The 8,417-nt window shown below is 42.9% G+C and overlaps 1 non-coding gene across 1 annotated transcript; it reads left to right on the plus strand.

Moving 5' to 3' along the window:
- Positions 1 to 7,951: 7,951 nt before the first annotated feature.
- On the plus strand, positions 7,952 to 8,060 carry LOC124525187 (U6 spliceosomal RNA). Its single transcript, XR_006965411.1, has one exon. It is a non-coding gene; the product is annotated as a U6 spliceosomal RNA (small nuclear RNA).
- Positions 8,061 to 8,417: the final 357 nt, after the last annotated feature.

Below are 8,417 nucleotides of genomic sequence, written 5' to 3' on the forward strand. Positions count from 1 at the left end.
GGCAGTTGGCCATATGTTTGTCATTTAAGCAACAAATAATGCTATCAGCAAGCAAGTCTTTGAACATATGAAAGCATGTATTAAAAAATCAACCGACCAAATAAATGTAAAACCCAAGGATATAACTTGAATTCCTACTCAAATTGCTCAAAGATAGAAAGATGAATTAAAGGTGCTTCTGTAAAACATGACAGATAAACAAGGAGTTTAATATTAATGCCCTGAAAATGAGTAAAGAAGAAAAAGGTGAATTGCAGTTAAGAAGGATCTAAGCATAAAACGCAAATCTCTGGCATCCCCCAAAAAACACTTGGGGTCCAAGAAACCGGCGAAGGGGGATAAGTGAAAGATTTAATAGAGAAACCAGCCAAGGTGCCCTGAGGAGAGGAAGTAGGTGTTGAAATGCAGCCCACACTGCCCTCAGCAGACCCTAGATCCCAGTACACAGTTATGTTCGCCCAAAGGGAGCTCCTTTTTCTAAAATGTCCTAATTTTCGCAAAGATTTCTCACAGGCCAGGGGCAACCCTGGAACCAAACCCACTTATTCTGTGGTTTGTATGCAGAAAATTTAAAAGCAAGAATAGCCAAGGCACCTGGGTGGCTCAGTCAGTTAAGCGTCCGACTTCGGCTCATGTCATGATCTCCCGGATTGTGAGTTTGAGCCCCGCGTTGGGCTCTGTGCTGACAGCTAGCTTGGAGCCTGTCTTCAGATTCTGTGTCTCCCTCTCTCTCTGTCCCTCTCGTGCTCTCTCTCTCTTTCTCTCAAAAATAAATAAAACATAAAAAAATTTTTTTTTAAAGCAAGAATAGCTAGAGGAAGCAGAATGTCACAAAAATTCAGACCTAGACCCAACAAGGAAGTCATTAAAAAAAAAGAAAAGAAAAAAGAACAAGCAAGCAAAGGAATTGAGATTGGTAAAAGAGACACATTTACTGCGTCTCTGAAATGTGTCCATGGTAGCAGGTCAACCCTTGCTTGGAATAGACGAAAAAGAAGTAACATGACCCAGCTCTCCTTCCTGCCAGGACTGACCTATAATTTGGGAACAATGTAAAAGCAATTCGAGTGCAGGGATAAAGAGGGGGTACCTCTTGAAATCCACAAGCCAAAGAAGTTGCCCTTTTTTATTTTGCTAATTTAACGTGAAAGTGAAATAGGGTCCTTTGCAACCTTGACAGCTAGCTTTCTGGGAAGGTGTCTAATATTGGACATAAAATGGAGACATGAATCGATGAGACTCATTAATATTCATAGACAGCAGATTAAGGTTGGTGGAAAAAATTATTTATGAAACCGGGGTATTGTCTTCCTCTCACCAAAAGGATTTTGTTTGGAGAGGATTGAATTGGGTGACAGGGCTATGACAGATTAGGTATGAATTTGCAGATTTCTTGGTTTATCTCTGAAGGAAAAGAATCTAAAGCATTTGCAAGCAAAGAATGTGCTGGGCTGAGAACAGTAAATGCTTCAGCATCACGCGCCAGTAGGTGTAATGAGGTTCAGACACCACGGGCGTGATGGAAAGCACTTGGAAGGAAATGAAAGAATGGATTGAGAGTGTGGTTATGTAACAAAGGAACAGGCTGAAAGCAAAACAGGGCTTGGCTGATGTCAAGAAAGGTAGGGGGATAAAACATAGCCGGTTCCTTTTCTATTATGCATGTGGGGGATGGGAGGTAGCACAAAATTGAATAATATGTAATTTATAATCTTTTCTCACATTAAATATGTATTTGTTGTGCTGCATGAGAAGCCTTTGTGTTATTTCTGACTGTAGTTAGTATACGCTGTTTTATAATCTAGTAAAGAGTGAAAGTCAATGAGTTAGGAAGGTGTCTCAGATCCTCAAATAAACTCTGTTAACAGTACTCTATACTTACACAATTTGAGGATTTATTGCTAGTCCCTTATCTCCGTGAGCCCTTCCCTCCTTTATCTTTCTGATCCTTTACAGGCTTGTGGAAATAAGCTGCAGACATCTGCTGAAATTTTCAAGTGACAGGTGAAATTTCTTTTTTCCAGAATTAAGCATTGAGAGTGGCAGAGTGAGACCCTTAGGATAAGACCTTGAATTGTTCCCTAGGGCGTACAACATGCCATGGATTTTTTCGAAGGAGTTTTCTGTTGATTGTGCTTCAGAGCATTTAGTCCCCCCAATCATGGGCCCAGCGCATTACAGTTTGTCAATTGCCATGGTGTTGCACACATAGTTGGAGAAGAGAGAGTAGTCGTCCATTTGGGATTGTCTACCAACAAGCCTTAATTTCAGGAAGATTTCCAGACCAATTGAAATAATTTTTTTTTTTTTTGGTGGATGTGAACAGATGGAATTTAAAAATGTGCTCTCAGGAATTTGATAGGCCAATGTCTGAGGACAGGAGACCTGGAGCCAATCTAACAGAGCTTCATGCAAAACAACACAGCAGAGGCTACGTGGAGGTAGACAGAGTCAAGGTTTGGAAACTGGAAGAATCTTTAGCCATGATCTGCCCTCAGCTCTTCATTTTGAAAGTGTAGATGTGAAGACTGATAAAGAACGTAGCCCAATGGATAAATAGTGTGTGGTACATCCATACAATGGAATATTATTCAGTCACAGAAAGGAATGAGGCCCTGACATGTGCCACAGCACAATGAACTCCCCCAACATCCTGCTAGGCGAAATAAAGCAGACATAAAAGGCCTCATATTTTATGGCTCAATCTCTAAGCAATGACCAGACTAGAAAAATCCATAGAGACAGAAAGCAGATTGGTGATTGCCAGCGGCTGGAGGGAGAGAACACAGAGGTTGAGCACTAACAGAGATGGGGCTGCTGTTGGGGTGATGTAAATGTTCTGGAATTATATAGTGGTAGTGGTCACATAACCTTGTTAATATGTTAAAAATCCACTGAATTGTGGGGCACCTGGGTGGCTCACTCAGTTAAGCATCTGAATCTTGGTTTTGGCTTGGGTTTATTCAAGCCCCACATCGGGCTCCCCACTGACAGTGCAGAGCCTGCTTGGGATTCTAAATAAATAAATAAATAAATAAATAAATATATTTTTTAAGAATCCACTGAATTGTACACTTGAATAGAGTGACTTTTATGTTATGTGACTTTTATCTCAATTTTTTAAATTGAGAAAAAAAGGCAAAAAGAAAAGAGGAGGAGGGGACTTGACAAGGATGTTTAATGAGGACAGGAACCCTGGCCTCCTCACCTGAAGGGAGGGTCCTTTCTGTTCATAGACCTTCTTCTGGAATCGTGCTTTCAGGGTATAAAATATCATATATGAAACAACAAAGAAAACCATAAATTATATCAAAATGAAGCTATCAAAATATTCTTCAAAACACAGATTTGTGAACTAGTAATGCATGTGCTTCTAGAACGGCACACTAAAGAATAGTTACTGGCAGCAGGTCTGACAACTATTGTCATTTCAAAGTTGTGGTGAACACACGTGATATCACACGATCCCTGCAACAACCTCAGTGGGCGGGGAAATCTGTGATTTCTGTCGATGAGAAGATCACAGATACTAATGCCGGTTTGTTGCTCACACTCATAATTGAATGAAATGCTGAATTTCAGGTAGACAGTAGTGAAAAAAGAAATACCTGTATTTTTTTTCACATCCGAGATCATCGACCCTCAAATTATATTATGGGCCACTTGGGGGTTCATAGACCCCAAGTTTAGAATCCCAACATTGCACCACTTTGGATGGTATCTAGGAAGAAGTGCAAAGGACTCAAAATGTTTAATAAGCCACTGTCATTTAATTACTTAGGGAGGATGGTTTCCCATCTCAATAGCTAGCAAATAGCAAAAGCAGCATCTGAGGACACTTCCTGCCATTCTTTGAAGAGTGCATAATAAACTACCTGATGTAGTAGGCAGATAAGCCCCCTAAATGCAAATAGGCTTCAATGTGTTTGTGTCAACTACCAGGTTGTAGGGAATGCTAGTGTGCCGTCTGGAGAAGGATTCTGAAGTTCTGTTTCCTGCCGGGGCTATTGGTAACTTCTGCTATAGATCAGTGCGATTGCTTGATGTCTGTTTCCATGTCCAGAAGGAGAGGGGACCCCCTGATCCTATTAACTCCCAGCCCTCAATGCTGAGCACCTTCTTCCTAAACCTGCAGCCTCTCTCTTCATGCCTTTTGTGCCACCAGGAGCCTTGGCTTTAGCAATTCAGTCCTTAGCAATTCTACACCAAATGTGTGATGTTAACACATCAGGGAAATTAACCATGCAGACATTCGGGGTGGCTTTTCTTTTTAAAAACAAATCCCATTGTTTATTAGCATGACAATATGCTACCAGTGAAATGAAGCTTATTAAGAAGCTATCATTTGGAGAACAATATTAACATGTTGAGTTACTTCGGAAACATGATACTTCCTGTTTAAAATACTGTTAAGCTCTGCTTTTTAATTTACTCAAGCCCTGCAGGTAGGTCCTCGCAGAATGAAGTGAAACTCACAGGGAAGCTTCCAGACACCACCAACAGCCAAGGTTTGGATCTGCAGAGCCCCAAAGTCAAGTGTCTCCCCAGCCCTGTGACTTCCCCTCCCAGCTGAATCACGACTTATCATGAAGTGGGTTTCTGGGTATCTGACCGACAGGCGGCCACCCTCTCATCTTGGGTGTTGGTCCACTGCCTTTGGTTCTATTCCTTTAGTTAGTGAAGATACCAACTACTCAACTGAGGCCTGCAAGGAAACATGGCTTCTGGAACTTGATTCTCTAAGTTCTCCTCGGTATACCACACAGATGAGGTATACGTGATGCATGTGTATGTATGCAAATGTGATGTGTTTGATTTGTGTGTGTGTATATATATATATATATTTGTGTGTGTGTGTACATACAGATCTCCATTGTCCTTCTCTCTTTGGAACTGCTTCCCCTCATTGTTCAGGATGAGAAACAAAAGAACATCCAGCCAGCTGGTGAGTAGTCATCTCAATTCCCTGCCCCTTAACTTTAATCAGGTTGACTGGACGACTTAGTTTGGCCCTCCAGCGTCTACTCAACAATTCTTCAGAGATTCTATCCTTCCAAATAAACTTATTAGCGGTGAATTTGACTCCTGATGCTTCCAAAGCCTGAACTGTTAGTGTGTTTTGAGATTGGCAGGAAAGCTCTCCTCCATCCATTCATCTCCCTCACTTGTGAGTCTGAGGTTCCTTTGATTTTTGACCCTTCAACCAGCTTCACGTAAAGTGAGAACACCTTCTGGGATGCAGTAGGAGGGTGGAGATACAGGAGCTTCCCTCCTTTCTCTCTCATCCAGGGCAGACATCACTAATGGAACACAATACTATTTCCTGTGAACCTGAGTCTGGCCTCAGAGTATATCTGAGCACAGTGAGCCAACGACAGAAGTCGACACACAAGGGGAAATCTCGCCAACCTTACATTGACCCGCATCAATGACAGTGAAGGCATGAGGTTTGCATAACTGATAACTAGGTCTCTGTGCACTGAAAGACCGTGACCCCCAGCTAAGGATTTAAAGACAATGTGTGTGTTTCTTAAGCAAGTTAGGTGCTCGTGTTTGAGAGCTTCTTTTAAACCACAACAAAATAGCCACCTTGTCCACTAATCTATGTGGGAGAGCCTAATGGGAGAGGCTTGCTGGGAGATGAGATGTGTCAATCCCCTTTGCATGGGATGTACACTGTTCCCCTGGCATGTCAAGCAGGTCCTGGCACAGAACAGCCCCTCTGTCCCTGTCATTCAGTGCACTGCCTCCTGGCCCGTGGTGTTGGCCCAGCCCAGCTCCATCGGTCTAGGGGTGCCAGCTCTTCCATTTTCCCTAGACCTCCCCTGCCTTCTCCTCTGAACATCATTTTCCCACCTTCACATGAACCGTGATCCCTCCCATCTCCCCACTATCTTTGAGAGCAAGTGTTTTCTAGCACACCAGGCATTGTTTTAATCATCAGTGGTGTATGATGTTTCATCATTACAAAATCTCCCTTCCCTCCACTGTTTGCTTCTCTCCTTACAGCTTTCCTGACCATCATGTCGGCCACTGGACAGTGTTCCCTGGCTTCATAGAGATAATCCCCTCGCTTAACAGAGGTACTCATTTTATACTTTTATGCCGAATAACCCTCTGTGTCATAGATGTCTCTCCTGGAGCCAAGCTCTTCTCTGCAGCCTAAAACCATGCCACAGCACAGCCCCCACCCCTGCACCATAAGCTTCTTGATTGTCCGATATCTCAGGGAGCAAAGGATCAGCCCCAACTGCTGCAAGCAAGCTAGGCAGTGGGGTCAGTCCCATAAACTAATGGCTTAACTTAGCTGCAGCCTCACCGTCGACACAAAAGTCTTCTCTCTCAATGTTGTAGGCTTCCCAGGGCAGGGAAGAGAGTCAGGAATCCATCCTCCTGTCACCTCTCACCCAGGCAAAGAGGGGATCTGAACAGTGGATTTCTACTCTTAGCTTTAATCTTCTGGAACACAGGTTAGCCTGGGGCCTCCTGAGCCTTGTAGCTAGTAAAGCTTACCTGGGAATCTGAGATCTGCTGGTAGGGTGGAGGAAATACAATTGTGTGCAAAGCGTGGGGTGCCACCCCCACCACCCACCCCCACCTCCCCACTTCCCTGCCCCTGCCAGCAGGAGAAGGAAAGTGAGCTCAAAACAATCAGCCAAAGCGATCAACTGTTTCCCAGATATGGCTTCTGGCAAAAGCTGCAGTAAAATACTAAGGTGCCAGGCAGCTAAGAAAAACACGGATAATCCCAAATGTTCACATTTCCCGAATTTCAAAGTTTTCATGGTGTCTTTCCCACGGCTGCTATTCCAACAAGCAGAGGACTTGGAAAGGGTCCTGGCTTTGGAATGAGAAGACCAGGGTTGAGTGCTGGCTCCTGCATTTGCTGGTGGCATGACCTTGACCAAGTCCTGGGCAGAGTAATCTCATGGAAGCCAAGTGCCCCATTGGTAAACAGGGAACCATTAGAATATCTTGTTCCTGTGGCAGTTATAAGGTTCCAATAGCACAATGTAGGCTTGAAAGTCAATTATGTACTACAATTGGCATTACAGAAGCAAGGACTTTTCCTTTTTCTCCATATTTCAACAGCCCGTGATCCTTCCAGGAGCCCCTCTCCCCCCAGCTCTCCTGCCTTACTATTTCCAGGCATTCACTGGGGCCACCCAAGCCCGATTAGTGGGGTGCTCAGTGGGGTGGGTGGGGGCTGAATTCACGATGCCTCCATTGCGCCCATGCAGATGGATAAGGCAGCTGAAATTAATGACATTCTGAGCCACTGCAGTGCTCATCTGCTTAACAATCCAATTTCTAGGACATTTTAGAAGTTGTTAGCTGACTGCCAAAAATGAGGATCATTAAAAATAGATTCACAGCTGTTCAGGAAGCCAGAGATATAATTTTACCTTCATTATGCCTTATTGCAGATGTTATTGATTTAATCTCATTGCATTTTACTGTGTAATATCAATTCACACTGTCTTTGACTTGGAAATTAGGAACTGTATTTATTCTTCTTATTCTCATAGCATAGCCATGCTTAGACTGACAGCCACATTGACATCAGGCTCCAAGGTGGTGGCACCATTTAGGCAAGGCCTAATTGTTGGGGTGCAAAGCTAATTTAGTGTAGTTGCCTGAGAGAAAAATAATCTAAACATGGGGTCACTGTGCCTTTCAAAAGTGGATCCACCCACACAAACAATTTAAATAAGTGAATCAAAAGAACACTTGGGTTTCCTTGCATGTCACCAAAACGTTGGTTTGATGAATCTTTCACTTCTCTGGCAATTTTCTTTTATCTGGAAATTTCACACTGAAATTGCTAGAGGAGAATTTAATCTGAAATAAATTAGGATATTGTTTCCCAAGAGGTGTTTCTCAGAACATGTGTCTTGAGATAATCTATAATTAAAAAAAAAAAAAAACAAACAAAAACAGAAAAGGTCCAGTGCTCCTCCTTTGGCCGCACATATAATACAATTGAAACGATGCAGAGAAGATTAGCATGGACCTTGTGCTAGGACAACATGCAAATTCGTGAAGAGTTCCATATTTTTATATAAATAAAATAGATTCTAAACTCAAAAGGTCTGGGAAACCCTACATGGTAAGTCCTACTTTGAAGGCGTTACAATATATGGTAGTATATTAAAGGATCCAAGCATGAAATAAATTTGCTTGACTTTGTTTAATCCAGCATTTTCTAAACCAAAGTGGTGCAGAAGTGTTTGTTTTCCCCAGCCATTAATATCTCTGGGTGCTAATGTGCTAAGGAACACCGTTTGGGAATTTCTGCTTTAAGACAGTGCTGGAAGAGGGAAGGCCAGCTCATTCCTAGGAAGTCCTACACCTTTGTTGACTGCCAGTGTGGCCGCCATGTTGAACCTAAAGGAGCCATTCCTGATTCATAAAGG

Source organism: Lynx rufus, unplaced genomic scaffold (assembly GCF_022079265.1).
Source record: "Lynx rufus isolate CCGP_SWC_20201006 ecotype Redwood Valley unplaced genomic scaffold, mLynRuf1.p SCAF_4, whole genome shotgun sequence".
Lineage (NCBI taxonomy): Eukaryota > Metazoa > Chordata > Mammalia > Carnivora > Felidae > Lynx > Lynx rufus.